The sequence below is a fragment of the Muntiacus reevesi genome, chromosome 14 (genome assembly GCF_963930625.1).
Source record: "Muntiacus reevesi chromosome 14, mMunRee1.1, whole genome shotgun sequence".
Classification (NCBI taxonomy): Eukaryota; Metazoa; Chordata; class Mammalia; order Artiodactyla; family Cervidae; genus Muntiacus; species Muntiacus reevesi.
Genome location: NC_089262.1, coordinates 23,484,127 through 23,499,831, shown reverse-complemented (window position 1 = coordinate 23,499,831; position 15,705 = coordinate 23,484,127).

Genomic DNA, 15,705 nt, shown 5'->3' with positions numbered 1-15,705 from the left:
CTTCACTATCTCTCAACTATGTCTTTCCCCACCAAGCCAAACCCCTCCCCTCTGGCAACGACCTTTTTGCTCTCTGTATCTATACCTCTGTGTTAAGTTATATTTATTCATTTGTTTTTACATTTTTTAGATTCCACATAAAAGTCAAACTATATAGTATTTATCTTTCTCTGTCTGACATTTCACTTAGCCTAATACTCTCTAGGTCCATCCATTTGTTGCAGTTGGGAAGATTTTATTCATTTTTATGTCTGAGTAATACTCCATTATATATGTATATGTGTGTGTGTGTGTGTGTGTGTGTGTGTGTGTGTGTGTATATGTGTGTGTGTGTATACATATATATATACATATATATTCAAAGTGGTCTGTTAAAGGTTTTGAAAAGTTTTGTCTGCAACATGGGGGTATCTAAAATTACACAGAGAAGTTCTAGATAATGATAATATTGAAACTGAAGGCATCTAAATCTGCAAAAGCAAAGTAAAACAAAACTGCAATATATTAAAGCAAAGTATTAAAAATATATAGTCTGTTATAGTATAAAATAAACAGTTCAGTAGAGCATATATAGCAAACATTTATTTTGCAATTATAGTGAGTCTTGGTTCTTTATTATCATTCTTTAATGGCATGAACATCAGGAATAGGCTGGATGGAGCAATGGAAACTTTCATCATTGAAGTGTTTAATATTACATAACAATATATATTATAATCTCTACTTTATAAAAATAATTAAATAAGTCAATACATATTTCATTAGTTATTTAAAGGTAGAAAAATGCTAGGATAATGTTCAAAAACTCATGGAGAGGAAAACTAAGATGCAAACATGTAAACAGTATTTGCTGGTCATTTCTCCTCAGGTGGGAAAATTACATGTGATGGGAGAAATTCCAATCAGAACACGCAGAATGTTGTATGTTATGTTCTGCTATGTTCTGTTATGTTCTGTTATTACTTTGCCTTTGACAATAAGTAATATGGAAATGTGTATAGAATTATTTTATATCTGTTCTACTTTTACTTAAAAGCTAAAATAGTTTATTTTGAATCTTCTGTTAAAAAGAAATTGAAGGCAGCAAGAGTGGGAAGTTTATTCTGTTTGCTTACACAGGATTTGGGCAGAGAAAACACAATGAAAGAACAGGGATTTGAGGTCAGAGTGAGCCCTTACCTTCTAAATTTCAACATGATGCTTTGAAACATTTGAAAGAACACTCTGAGTTAATCTGTGGAGCAAACAATTATGGAGCCTAGAAGCAATTAAATCCAACTCCAGGAATGGTTATTGTACATCATTTCTGCCTTTAGCCATATTAATTCTAAAGAGGGCAATCTGAAACTTAAGTACCTCCTACTAGGATGAAAGAAGAGAAATGGGCAATGCTGACACTAGGTACATACCTCTTTCTCTGGTCGCTGGATAAATTATATGTTTTTATTTATCTATTTTATTGCCATGTGTAGTCATCTAAATCACAGATGTAAGCCAGGGTAGCCCTTGATGGCCCTCCCTTCTGCACCCCCTACACCCATATTACCCAGCATGTTTTAAATCTATCTAAATCCAAATATTTCTCAAGTTCTGCGACAGCTTTCCCCTGATCAAAGTTCCAAATGTTGCTAAGGGTAAAGCTAAAATAATATAGTGCTCAATAAACAGAAGCTCACATATTGATTCCAAGTCATTATTGGCATCTATATAATGAAATATTTTGAAAATATAGAGGAGTGCTCATACATCATCTGAGTGTGTTTGTATACTCAGATTTAAATATTCATAAGAAATAGCATACTTTAAAAGACAACTGTCCAATCAATGGGGAACAGCTATTTGTGAAGCTTAGACTACTTTAAATATCCCCTTGTTTTCCTGTATTGATGCCATCATGCTAATAAAATATCTAACTTATTAAAAAAAAAAATGAAGCAAAGAGATTCACACTTGTTCCAGTTTCAGATATGTTGTTGTATTTGCTTAATGAAATAAGGCATCTTATCAAGAACTAATCATCATATGATCTAGTTCTTACCTGGGTATTATTTATTGAATTAGCCTTATGAACAGATGGAAATGTCAGTCTAGTGTCACTAAGAAAAGAGATATGCTCTGAAAATTGGAGTTGATTATACAGATCTAAGCATTAGTTAATAAAACAGTGGGGAACTTATTGCCATTTCATGGTCTGTAAAATGAATTCTTTAACCTTCCAGCAATAGTGAAAAATCATATTCTGCATTTTTTATTAATAATCTACTCATACTTATTATCACCAAAATTATATTAAGTATTCTCAACCTTATTCATTAAAACTTTAATGCAATAACCGTTAGTTTTTCTCACTGAATAGCAAACAATTTAGAAACAATGTTGAAACATATTCAAATGCAAATCTATGTTAAATGGAAGAGTGATCTGAATTCCTGAAAATTTTGATTTAAAAATTGACTCTAATTCAGTTGAAACTAATAGAGCTAAACTTCTTGCTGTGAGTTCATATATGACAAATTAATTAATTAATGTGATTTGCTATTTTCAGCAGTGTAACAAAAATATGTTCTATTTATTCTCTAAATAGTCTATGAATCTTCCTTTTAAGAATAAATATGCACATCATCAGGCAATAGAAGCCTATAAACAAAATACTATTTCAGAAGAAAAGCAAATGTGTACTTAATTTTAGGTGTCTATTGTTGATATATTTCTGCATATGTGGCAAAGCATCCATGTGAATTGGGATGAAGGATGTGAATTTAAAATTACAAGAAAATTCTGCTCATCTTTGAAGGAAAAGCTCTTTTTGCAAATTCACGCGAGATTCCAAGAAGAAAATAAGTAAATGTAAGTGATCAAAAAGAAAAGCCCCAAGCTAAAATGTAGGTGGCTAACCTCAAAAGTTAATTATTTTCAGAATTTTTTTTTAAGACTAGAATACTGTTTTGAGATAAAAGAGGAAAGCTTATCCTTATGCTTCAATTATGAGGAAAGGGAAATTACCTCATTAAATTTTAACTTAAAATAAAATCCCGATTAAAATAAAATCAACGGAAAAACAAGATCGAATCCACAGAGAACCAAGATGACAACAATTTAGGTAATAGTATGCTGAAGCTGAAACTCCAATACTTTGGTCACCTAATGAGAAGAACTGGCTCATTTGAAAAGGCCCTGATGCTGGGAAAGATTGAGGGCAGGAAGAGAAGGGGATGGCAGAGGATGAGATGGTTGGATGGTATCACCAACTCAATGGACATGGATTTGAGCAAGCTCTGGGAGTTGGTGATGGACAGGGAAGCCTGGCGTGCTGCAGACCATGGGGTCGCAAAGAGTTGGACACGACTGAGCAGCTGAAGCAAACTGATGTTCATATAAAAATTCCCATTTTCTCCTACAGCATTCATCATCTTCCTAGACAAATGTTCTTTGTGAAAATAAAGCCTATCAGTGTGTATTGACAGGAAAGAAATAAGTAGCCAAGGAGACAGTAAATAAGAAAAAAACATGCCTCCTTCCCTGGTTTACCTTGCTTCTCTTATTTATGCTTTTTACTATGAATTTTTCTTTTTCTTTCTTTTTTTTTTTTTTTGGTATTTGTTAAGTGTCTATCATCATTAGCTTACTCAGTAATATACATAGCCAAAGGAGAAATCTTCAGCTCTGAAAATGTATGTAATGAATAGGAACATGCTTGTGCATGTATTATGACTCTGTCAAGTAAAAGGGGGCAAAATATATTCTGGAATCAAAATCCTGATGAAACTTCTTAGAAATTTACTTCCTTGGAGCAACTATAAAATTTTAAATGGCAAAGAGATAAACTATAAACATATATATCTGATATGAATGTATATATCAGACTATGCATTTTATCATATTCACATTAGCATCTCATATGAATTTTCAAGGGAAAATAAAAACAAATACTTAAACATATAAGCATTACAAAAATTATTGTTAAGACCGTTATAGTAAAATTTGTACTATACCAAGATGTAGATGTTTATGTGGACTTTATCATGTACATGTGTTTTAGAAGCAAGCACATAGCAATAGGATTCATACCTCCAAAACTTTGTGTCTCATACAAAATATATTCCCACTAAGACAATGATGCTCACATTTTTTGTACTGACACAATTTTAAATATTAAAATTTTAATATCACATCTAAAGGAATTAAAAAACTCAAGACAACATAAAGATTTTACCTTCAAATCATCTTCTTGTCTGGCAATTCTGTTAGAATTGTCTAGTGACTTGGCCAACTGTCTTCATACTTACAAATCTAATGATCTCCTTTTCTAGTGATATTAGTCATTTCACTTCAGGCAAATTCTCTGTGCTTTCTGTGCTCCTTCATATGGTATTTCAAAAGTTCTGAGATAGCCTTCTTTGCCCTCTTAAGGTCATGAAGAGAGTGGGGAATGCAGTGGGATTGAGAAGCTGAGATGCAGCTGCCATCTTTTCCACAGGCATAGTTATCACAAACTTTGTTCTTGTCCCACCATCATGGGCTATTTCAGTATCATACCCTTAAAAATATAAGCAGTAGTAGAAAGAGCCTCCAGAATTTTGCTCACCATTCAAAATCAGGAGATACATGTTGGACATTCCTTAAAAGTCTTCTGGTCCATTTATTCTATTCTGCTTTGATGAAAACAGCGCTAGAGAAAAATCACTTATTCACAAGCTGAGAAAGCATCCAATTAAGAAATCAGAGGAAGTCAGATTGTCTTTTTTTTTTCCCCATTTATTTATATTAGTTGGAGGCTAATTACTTTACAATATTGTAGTGGTTTTTGCCATACATTGACATGAATCAGCCATGGATTTACCTGTGTTCCCCATCCTGATCCCCCCTCCCGCCTCCCTCTCCATCCCATCCCTCTGGGTCTTCCCAGTGCACCAGCCCTGAACACTTGTCTCATGCATCCAACCTGGACTGGTGATCTGTTTCATCCTTGATAGTATACTTGTTTCAATGCTGTTCTCTCAGAACATCCCACCCTCGTCTTCTCCCGCAGAGTCCCAAAGTCTGTTCTGTACATCTGTGTCTCTTTTTCTGTTTTGCATATAGGGTTATCGTTACCATCTTTCTAAATTCCATATATATACATTAGTATACTGTATTGGTCTTTATCTTTCTGGCTTACTTCACTCTGTATAATGGGCTCCAGTTTCATCCACCTCATTAGAACTGATTCAGATGAATTCTTTTTAATGGCTGAGTAGTATTCCATGGTATATATGTACCACAGCTTCCTTATCCATTCGTCTGCTGATGGGAATCTATCTAAGTTGCTTCCATGTCCTGGCTATTAAAAACAGTGCTGTGATGAATATTGGGGTACATGTGTCTCTTTCAGATCTGGTTTCCTCGGTGTGTATGCCCAGAAGTGGGATTGCTGGGTCATATGGCAGTTCTATTTCCAGTTTTTAAGGAATCTCCACACTGTTCTCCATAGCGGCTGTACTAGTTTGCATTCCCACCAACAGGGTAAGAGGGTTCCCTTTTCTCCACAACCTCTCCAGCATTTATTGCTTGTAGACTTTTGGATAGAAGTCATCCTGATTGGCGTGTAATGGTACCTCACTGTGGTTTTGATTTGCATTTCTCTGATAATGAGTGATGTTGAGCATTTTTTCGTGTGTTTGTTAGCCATCTGTATGTCTTCTTTGGAGAAATGTCTGTTTAGTTCTTTGGCCCATTTTTTGATTGGGTCATTTATTTTTCTGAAATTGAGCTGCAGGAATTGCCTGTATATTTTTGAGATTAATCCTTTGTCTGCTGCTTTGTTTGCTATTATTTTCTCCCATTCTGAAGGCTGTCTTTTCACCTGGCTTATAGTTTCCTTTGTTGTGCAAAAGCTTTTAAGTTTCATTAGGTCCCATTTGTTTATTTTTGCTTTTGTTTCTAATATTCTGGGAGGTGGGTCATAGAGGATCTTGCTGTTCTAATGAGATGGATGAAACTGGAGCCCATTATACAGAGTGAAGTAAGCCAGAAAGATAAAGACCAATACAGTATACTAACGCATATATATGGAATTTAAAAAGATGGTAACAATAACCCTATATGCAAAACAGAAAAAGAGACACAGATGTACAGAACAGACTTTTAGACTCTGTTGGAGAAAATGAGGGTGGGATGTTCTGAGAGAACAGCATTGAAACAAGTATACTATCAAGGGTGAAACAGATCACCAGCCCAGGTTGGATGCATGAGACAAGTGCTCAGGCCTGGTGCACTGGGAAGACCCAGAGAGATGGGGTGGAGAGGGAGGTGGGAGGGGGAATCGGGATGGGGAACACATGTAAATTCATGGCTGATTCATGTCAATATATGGCAAAATCCACTACAATATTGTAAAGTAATTAGCCTCCAACTAATAAAAATAAATGAAAAAAAAAGAAAATAAATCTAAACAAACAAACAAAAACAAACAAAAACAACAATAACAAAAAGAGAGAATGAAGCCCCCAGTGACCAATGACAATAAGAAGACTTTCTACCATTTCCAAAAGAGAATATGGAGAAAACCAAAGTGACAGGAACAGAATTTAGAATAGCATTCCTAGTCAGTACCTGTGGGTAGATAAATTTGTCTAGTACCACACCTAAATCAAGGGGAAAGGGGCAACAATATTTTGGCATCTCTCTACTCTTAGCTATTCCAGGTACTTTCCATTGGCTAAACCCTCAGAAGCTAAAAGACATTAAGGACCAATGATGCAGTCACACACTACTAGATTTTAATATCCTGCAAGACAGAGCAGGTCAACACAGCAGATTAGAGAAAATTTATCTTGAAAGACATTAAAAAAGGTCTCTAATGAGACCTTTGTACAAGTTCCATCTAACATAAATGACACTCTATACATATAAACTAATAACTAGCTATATTCCAATACAAGATAAAATGTTAGAAAAGCAATAAAATTTTAAAAAATTAACCAGAAATTAATATTTGAACTTATTTGCTTCAGCTCTCTTTTTGTATTTTAAATAAATAAAATGTAATAGAAATAGCTAAAGCCCTATCATTAGCCTATCTTTTCCTTTCCTCCCTATCTGTAGGTCACGATAAAATTCTAGGGACTTTTGTGGTAGTCCAATGGTCAAGCATCTGCCTTCCAATGTAGGGGCCACAGGTTCTATCCCTGGTCAGGGAGCTAAAATCTCACAAGATGCAGGGAAATTAAGTCCATGCACCGCAACTATGGCACCCATACTCTAGAGTCCGTGTTTTGCCCCATATGAAGCCCCATATGCTACAACTAGAGAGGAGTCCTCATACCTCAACAAAACAAAAAATCCCCCATGCCACACCTAAGATCCGACATAACTAAATTAATAAATACTTTTTAAAACATTAAAAAAAAACAACAATGTTTCGTGGATAAATTTATGTGCCAGGCATTGTGCTGTTTTATGAATATGTACGCAATTATTCCTCTTGAAAACATTATGGGATTGGTATTATAATTATCCCTATTCCTCAGTTATGGAAACCAAATCTCAGGAGTTATTTTTTCAGAATCACTGAGCTAAAAGGAATAAGATTTTGGATTCAAACAAAAGACACACTGGGTCCAGAGTATATGATTTTATTCACTTCTCTGCATTGCTTTCAAAAGATTTTACATTATCATTACTGGCAAAATAAGTAATGCTGACAGCCCTGGAAACCTAGAGATGAAAAGTACCACTGAAATTAATTAGCAGAAGTTAAAGCAGGTTTTCAAAGGAACCTAAGTATCTAGAAATATAAGCTGCACCCCTTTCCCACATATATTGAGCAGATTCAGCCTTGGGTTACCCCTATAAACATGCTCAGTCCTTGGAAGAGATAGTTATGCTCATTCTAACTTTGGGGGTTCCATAAGAATTCTCCACTAACATCTGGCAGAAAACTCTAACATAGTGCTTTACCCTAAAACTTGTTCAATACATACCCAGTAGCTGTTCAATCAGCAGGCCACTCAGTCCATTGGCCTAAACATGTCTCCCACGAATCTCCTAAGGAGATTCTTCACAAGCTGAATACCTGAATGTGTCAACCCATTTCAAAGGACCCAATCATGCTGAGCATTGTCATAACCCAAGGCAGGTTATCTCCTATCCCTGAACGAATTACTTACTGGAGTGTATTTTGCTTCAGTGAGTTTAAAAGAAATTGTCATATAAGTTATAAATCAAATGATAATCTGAAGAGAAGACAATTTCAAATTATTTTTGAAAAACCATATTACCAGAATAATCAATCCATATTAATCTTATGCTTTCAGTTTTTCTAACAAAGTTGGCAATTTATTTCCAATTCTATATGTTTGGAAAGGGACTTCCCAGGTGGCATTAATGGTAGAGAATCCACTGCTAATGCAGGAGGCACAAGAGATGCTGGTTAGATCCTTGGGTCAGGAGGATCTCTGGAATAAAAAATAGCACCCCACTCAAGTATTCTTGCCTGGAACATTCCATGGGCAAAAGAGTCATGGAGGGTTACAGTCCATAGTGCTGCAAAAAGTTGGACATGACTGTGCAACTGAGTATATCCATATGTCTGGGATGGCATTACAAATTTCTGTATCAGTTATAATAACATTCTGAATAATAAAACAAATCTAAGAAAAAAAATTCTACGTGTATAGAAGCCTATCATTATAAAACACTCTAAAGTTCCAACTATGATTAAGTAATTATTCTATACTTAAAAAAATTCTACACCAAAAAAAGTCATTTTAGAAGAGTTAGATCTTAGTGTTAGAGCAAAAACATTTTGTTTATTGTGCTATTTTCTGTTTTACAACAAAGTGAATCAGCTATATGTATACATATATCCCCACCTTCTTGAGCCTCCCTTTTACCCTCCTCTCTCACCTCTTTAGGTAATCACAGAGTAACTGAGCTGAGCTCCCTATGTTATATACAGTGGAGAGGTATATATAGATAGTGATTCCTCACTAGCTATCTATATTTTACACAGTGCATATATGTGAAGGCAAACAAACACAGGAAAAGATGTTCAACATTGCCCATTGTTGTTGTTCAGTTGCTCAACTCTTTGTGACCCCATAGACTGCAGCATGCCAGGCTTCCCTGTCCTTTACCATCTCCAGGAGCTTGCTCAAATTCATGTCCATTGAGTCAGTGGTGCCATCAAACCATCTCGTCCTCTATCATCCCCTTCTCCTGCTACCTTCGATCTTTTCCAGCATCAGGATCTTTTCTAATGAGTTGGCTCTTTGCATAAGGTAGCAAAAGTATTGGAGCTTCAGCATCAGTCCTTCCAATAAATATTCAGGGTTGACTTCCTTTTATTATTGTCTTGTTTGATCTCCTTTCAGTCCAAGGGACTCTCAAGAGTCTTCTCCAACACCACAGTTCAAAAGCATCAATTCTCCAGCACTCAACCTTCTTTAGGGTTCAAATCTCACATCCATACATGCTGCTGCTGTTAAGTCGTGTCTGACTCTGTGCGACCCCATAGAGGGCAGCCCACCAGGCTTCCCTGTCCCTGGGATTCTCCAGGCAAGACCACTGGAGTGGATTGCTCTTTCCTTCTCCAATGCATGAAAGAGAAAAGTGAAAGTGAAGTCACCCCGTCATGTCCGACTCTTAGCGACCCCATGGACTGCAGCCCACCAGACTCCTCCGTCCATGGGATTTTTCAGGCAAGAGTACTAGAGTGGGTCGCCAGTGCTTCCTCGGCATCCATACATGACTACTAGAAAAACACAGCTTTGACTATATGGACATTTATCAGCAAAGTAATGTCTCTGCTTTTTAATATGATGTCTGGGTTAGTCATAGATTTTCTTCCAAGGAGCAAGTGTCCCTTAATTTCATGGCTGCAGTCATCATCTGCAGTGATTTTGGAGGCCCCCCCCCCAAAAAAAATAAAGTCTGTCACTGTTTCCATTGTTTCCATCTTTATTTGCCGTGAAGTGATGGGACCAGATGCCATCATATTACTTTTTTGAATGTTGAGTTTTAAGCCAGCTTTTTAATTTTCTTTTCTTTTTTTTTTTTTCTTTCATTTTCTTTTTCACCTTCATCAAGATGCTATTTAGTTTCACTTTGCTTTCTGTCATAAGGGTGGGGTGTCATCTGCATTGATATTTCTCCCAGCATTCTTGGTTCTGGCTTGTACTTCATCCAGCCCGGCATTTTGCATGATGTACTCTGCGTGTAAGTTAAACAAGCAGGTTGGCAATATACATCCTTGACATACTCTTTTCCCTATTTGGAACCAGTCTGTTGTTTCATGCCCAGTTCGAATTGTTTCTTCTCTAACTGCATACCAGTTTCTCAGGGGACAGGTAAGGTGGTCTTTTATTCCCACCTCTTGAAGAATTTTCCACAGTTTGCTGTGATCTACCCAGTCAAAGGTTTCAGCGTAGCCAATGAAGCAGAAGGAGATGATTTTCCTGGAATCCTCTTGCTTTTTCTATAATCCAATATATGTTGGCAGTTTCCTCTCTGGTTCTTCTGCCTCTAAATCCAGCTTGAGCATCTGGAAGTTCTCAGTTCAAGTACTGTTGAAGCTTGGAATGGAGAATTTGCCCATTATTAGGTAAGTGCAAATCAAAACCACAATGAGATATTACCTCACACCTGTCAGAACAGCCATCATTATAAAATCTGCAAACAATAAATCCTAGAGAGAGTGTGGTGAAAGGGATCCCTCTTGAACTGTTGGTGGGAATATAAATTGATATAGCCGCTACGGAGAACAGCCTGGGGGCATCTAAAGAACTAAAAATAACATTGATAATAGTACACTTGCAAAACAAATGTAAGGATTACTATATTCCTAGAGTCTGAAGTTAATATATTCTCAAAAATATTATATTTTGATAATTTAGTGCGATATAGTACTTTATTCATCATTGCACCATTTCAGTAGAATATATAAGAGAATGATCCTATATATCTAAAATAAATAACTCCTATTTCTTGGTAATAGGCTGTCTTAAAATACAGACAGAAAAATATGGTACATTCATGAAGTTCAAAATTGAACTGAATTCATATCCCAAGAGAGATGTATATATTTCCTTTTGGTTTTAAAAATTTAATAAATTAAGTTCTTTTCATATAAGCTTTGAATGTACCAGCTACATTTTATTTTTCTATGGTCATCTACTGCACCATCGTGGAGGTTCCAGGAGAACACAGATAAAATCCTTATTTGCTTATCTTTAGCACACAGTACATACCAACACTCTGGAATTAGTTTACATGTTTGTTGTTACCTGAGTGAAAATATTTGGTATGAATGTTCCTTGTTCTCAAAGGGTAGAACAAACTAGAAAAACCTTATCTCATAATTAAGAGGGTATTCAAAGTGATTTTGTAGAGAGAAACTTAAATGGCAGACACAGATCCTTCCAAAGTCTTGTCTCCACTAAAAGGATATACTGAATAATAATAAGAAAGTTAAACTCACTGACTTATCCTTTGTTAGCAAGAGAATCAACAAAAAGACAAAAACTGCAAAATGATCTATGAAAACTTCCTCACAACTGTGCTTACAGGATCAGTGAACAAAAGCCTGAGAGAAGTATTGCTATTCTAAGACATGATGACAAAAAATAATTCATTTAAATGAAGAGGATATTTGGAGGAGACCAGATTTCTGAGAGGTTACTGAGTGGCAGCCCTGTTAAATAATATCACTTTTAAGGAAGTAAGACATGAGTAATTGATCACAGACAAAACACTTACTTGATTTTATATCTAAAGAACATTGTTTCTCTAAATCACTAGGATGAATCACCAGTTGGCATTCATTGCAGTCATATACCAGTGAGAGCAGATGGAATATAAAATGGTATGAAACATGTCTACTGAGGAAACAAGCATTTTAAAAGTTAATGAAAGACAAAACAACAAAAGTATAAAGTGGGCCGAGTGAATGTTAACTCAGCAATTATAGCATAAAGAGAACCCCTACACATCTAATGATGATCCCAATGGTAAATAATGATACTAGTAACAATACTGCTAGTAATGTTTACATCATTTTTGAAGCATCATCTTAAGCACTTTAGGCATATCATATTATATGATCCTACAGATAACATTTGAGAGATGTGCTTGTGTTAATCCTATTTTCTTAGTATGATAAATGAGACTCACACAATATAAAACTTTAAGGACTGGCAGATACAGCATTCAAATTAAATTCATCCTAATATGTTAAATTATACATTTTATCCTATAATAATTAAATTAAATCCTATTTTAAGTTTTGAATTATTTGTGCTCACAAATATATAAGTGATGCAACATATTTTAGTGGAATACCTGAAAATTTACTAACTCAAGAAATATTTTAATGCTTACTCCATACCAGGCACTTTGGGTATTGGAGATAGAATAGTAAACAAAAAAGATGACACCTTACCTTATTCGTTACCCTAGCTCAAGGTGCTTATTATTTTAGTAGACAGTAGTCAATAATACTTATTGAGTATTTACTATGGCTTTGCTACTCTTCTCAGCTTTTTAAATCTATTAATTGATTCAATCTATCATTGAGCTAGGACATGCATTTCTGGTATAAAGTAAGCAGACACAGATTAGATAATTTGCTTTGGTTCTCACAGTTAATAAATAATTAAGTTGGAATTATTCTCCAGTAAGTTTGTCCCTAAATTATGCAGATGTAGCCACTGTTTAATTACCCAGGGGTAGCTTATCAGCTAGCTATCATAGGTTCTAAACTGCTTGCTGTGGTCAACCCCAAAACCTGCTTCATTAAGAATAAATAAAGTAAAATGCCTTCACAAGCAAGGAAATCGAAACTGTAATCAGAAATCTTCCAGCAAACAAAAGCCCAGGACCAGATGGCTTCACAGCTGAATTCTACCAAAAATTTAGAGAAGAGCTAACACCTATCTTACTCAAACTCTTCCAGAAAATTGCAGAAGAAGGCAAACTTCCAAACTCATTCTATGAGGCCACCATCACCCTAATTCCAAAGCCAGACAAAGATGCCACAAAAAAAGAAAACTACAGGCCAATATCACTGATGAACATAGATCTAAAATCCTTAACAAAATTCAAGCAAACAGAATCCAGCAACATATTAAAAAAATCATACACCATGACCAAGTGGGCTTTATCCCAGGAATCCAAGGATTCTTTAATATCCACAAATCAATCAATGTTATACACCACATTAACAAATTGAAAGATAAAAGCCATATGATTATCTCAATAGATGCAGAAAAAGCCTTTGACAAAATTCAACACTCATTTATGATTAAACTCTTCAGAAAGCAGGAATAGAAGGAACATACCTCAATATAATAAAAGTTATATATGACAAACCCACAGCAAGCATCACCCTCAATGGTGAAAAATTGAAAACATTTCCCCTGAAATCAGGAACAAGACAAGGGTGCCCACTCTCACCACTACTATTCAACATAGATTTGGAAGTTTTGGCCATAGCAATCAGAGCAGAAAAAGAAGTAAAATGAATCCAGATAGGAAAAGAAGAAGTGAAACTTTTACTGTTTGTAGATGACATGATCCTCTACATAGAAAACCCTAAAGACTCTTCCAGAAAATTACTAGAGCTAATCAATGAATATAGTAAAGTTGCAGGATATAAAATTAACACACAGAAATCCCTTGCATTCCTATATACTAAAAATGAAAAAACAGAAAGAGAAATTAAGGAAACAATACCATTCACCATTGCAACAAAAAGAATAAAATACTTAGGAGTATATCTTTCTAAAAAAACAAAAGACCTCTACATAGAAAACTATAAAACACTGATGAAAGAAATCAAAGAGGACACAAACAGATGGAGAAATATACCGTGTTAATGGATTGGAAGAATCAATATTATCAAAATGGCTATACTACCCAAAGCAATCTATAGATTCAATGCAATCCCTATCAAGCTACCAATAGTATTTTTCACAGAACTAGAACAAATAATTTCACAATTTGTATGGAAATACAAAAAAACCTCGAATAGCCAAAGTAATCTTGAGAAAGAAGAATGGAACTAGAGGAATCAACCTGCCTGACTTCAGACTATACTACAAAGCCACAGTCATCAAGACAGTATGGTACTGGCAAAAAGACAGAAATATAGATCAATGGAACAGAATAGAAAGCCCAGAGATGAATCCACGAACCTATGGACACCTTATCTTCGACAAAGGAGGCAAGGATATACAATGGAAAAAAGACAACCTCTTTAACAAGTGGTGCTGGAAAAACTGGTCAACCACTTGTAAATGGATGAAACTAGAACACTTTCTAACACCATACACAAAAATAAGCTCAAAATGGATTAAAGATCTAAATGTAAGACCAGAAACTATAAAATTTCTAGAGGAGAACATAGGCAAAACACTCTCCAACATAAATCACAGCAGGATCCTCTATGACCCACATCCTAGAATATTAGAAACAAAAGCAAAAATAAACAAATGGGACCTAATGAAACTTAAAAACTTTTCACAACAAAGGAAACTATAAGCAAGGTGAAAAGACAGACCTCAGATTGGGAGAAAATAATAGCAAATGAAGCAACAGACAAAGGATTAATCTCAAAAATATACAAGCAACTCCTGAAGCTCAATTCCAGAAAAATAAATGACCCAATCAAAAATTGGGCCAAAGAACTAAACAGACATTTCTCCAAAGAAGACATACAGATGGCTCACAAACACATGAAAGGATGCTCAACATCACTCATTATCAGAGAAATGCAAATCAAAACCACAACGAGGTGCCATTACAAGCCAGTCAGGAATGGCTGCTATCTAAAAGTCTACAAGCAATAAATGCTGGAGAGGGTGTGGAGAAAAGGGAACCCTCTTACACTGTTGGTGGGAATGCAAACTAGTACAGCCGCTATGGAAAACAGTGTGGAGATTTCTTAAAAAACTGGAAATAGAACTGCCATATGACCCAGCAATCCCACTCCTGGGCATACACACTGAGGAAACCAGATCTGAAAGAGACGAGACACGTGTACCCCAATGTTCATCGCAGCACTGTTTATAATAGCCAGGACATAGAAGCAACCTAGATGCCCATCAGCAGATGAATGGATAAGGAAGCTGTGGGACATATACACAATGGAATATTATTCAGCCATTAAAAAGAATTCATCTGAATCAGTTCTAATGAGATGGATGAAACTGGAGCCCATTATACAGAGTGAAGTAAGCCAGAAAGATAAAGAACATTACAACATACTAACACATATATATGGAATTTAGAAAGATGGTAATGATAACCCTATATGCAAAACAGAAAAAGAGACACAAATATACAGAACAGACTTTTGGACTCTATGGGAGAAGGCGAGGGTGGGATGTTTCAAGAGAACAGTATCGGAACACGTATATTATCTAGGGTGAAACGGATCACCAGCCCAGGTTGGATGCATGAGACAAGTGCTCAGGCCTGGTGCACTGGGAAGACCCAGAGGGAGCGGATAGAGAGGGAGGTGGGAGGGGGGATCGGGATGGGGAATACATGCAACTCCATGGCTGATTCATGTCAATGCATGACAAAAACCACTACAATATTGTAAAGTAATTAGCCTCCAACTAATAAAAATAAATGAAAAAAAAAAAGAATAAATAATGTAATGGAATCTAAAGATGGAAACCCTTCCTGAATAAGTTAAAAATTATCATTTATATTATGAAGATA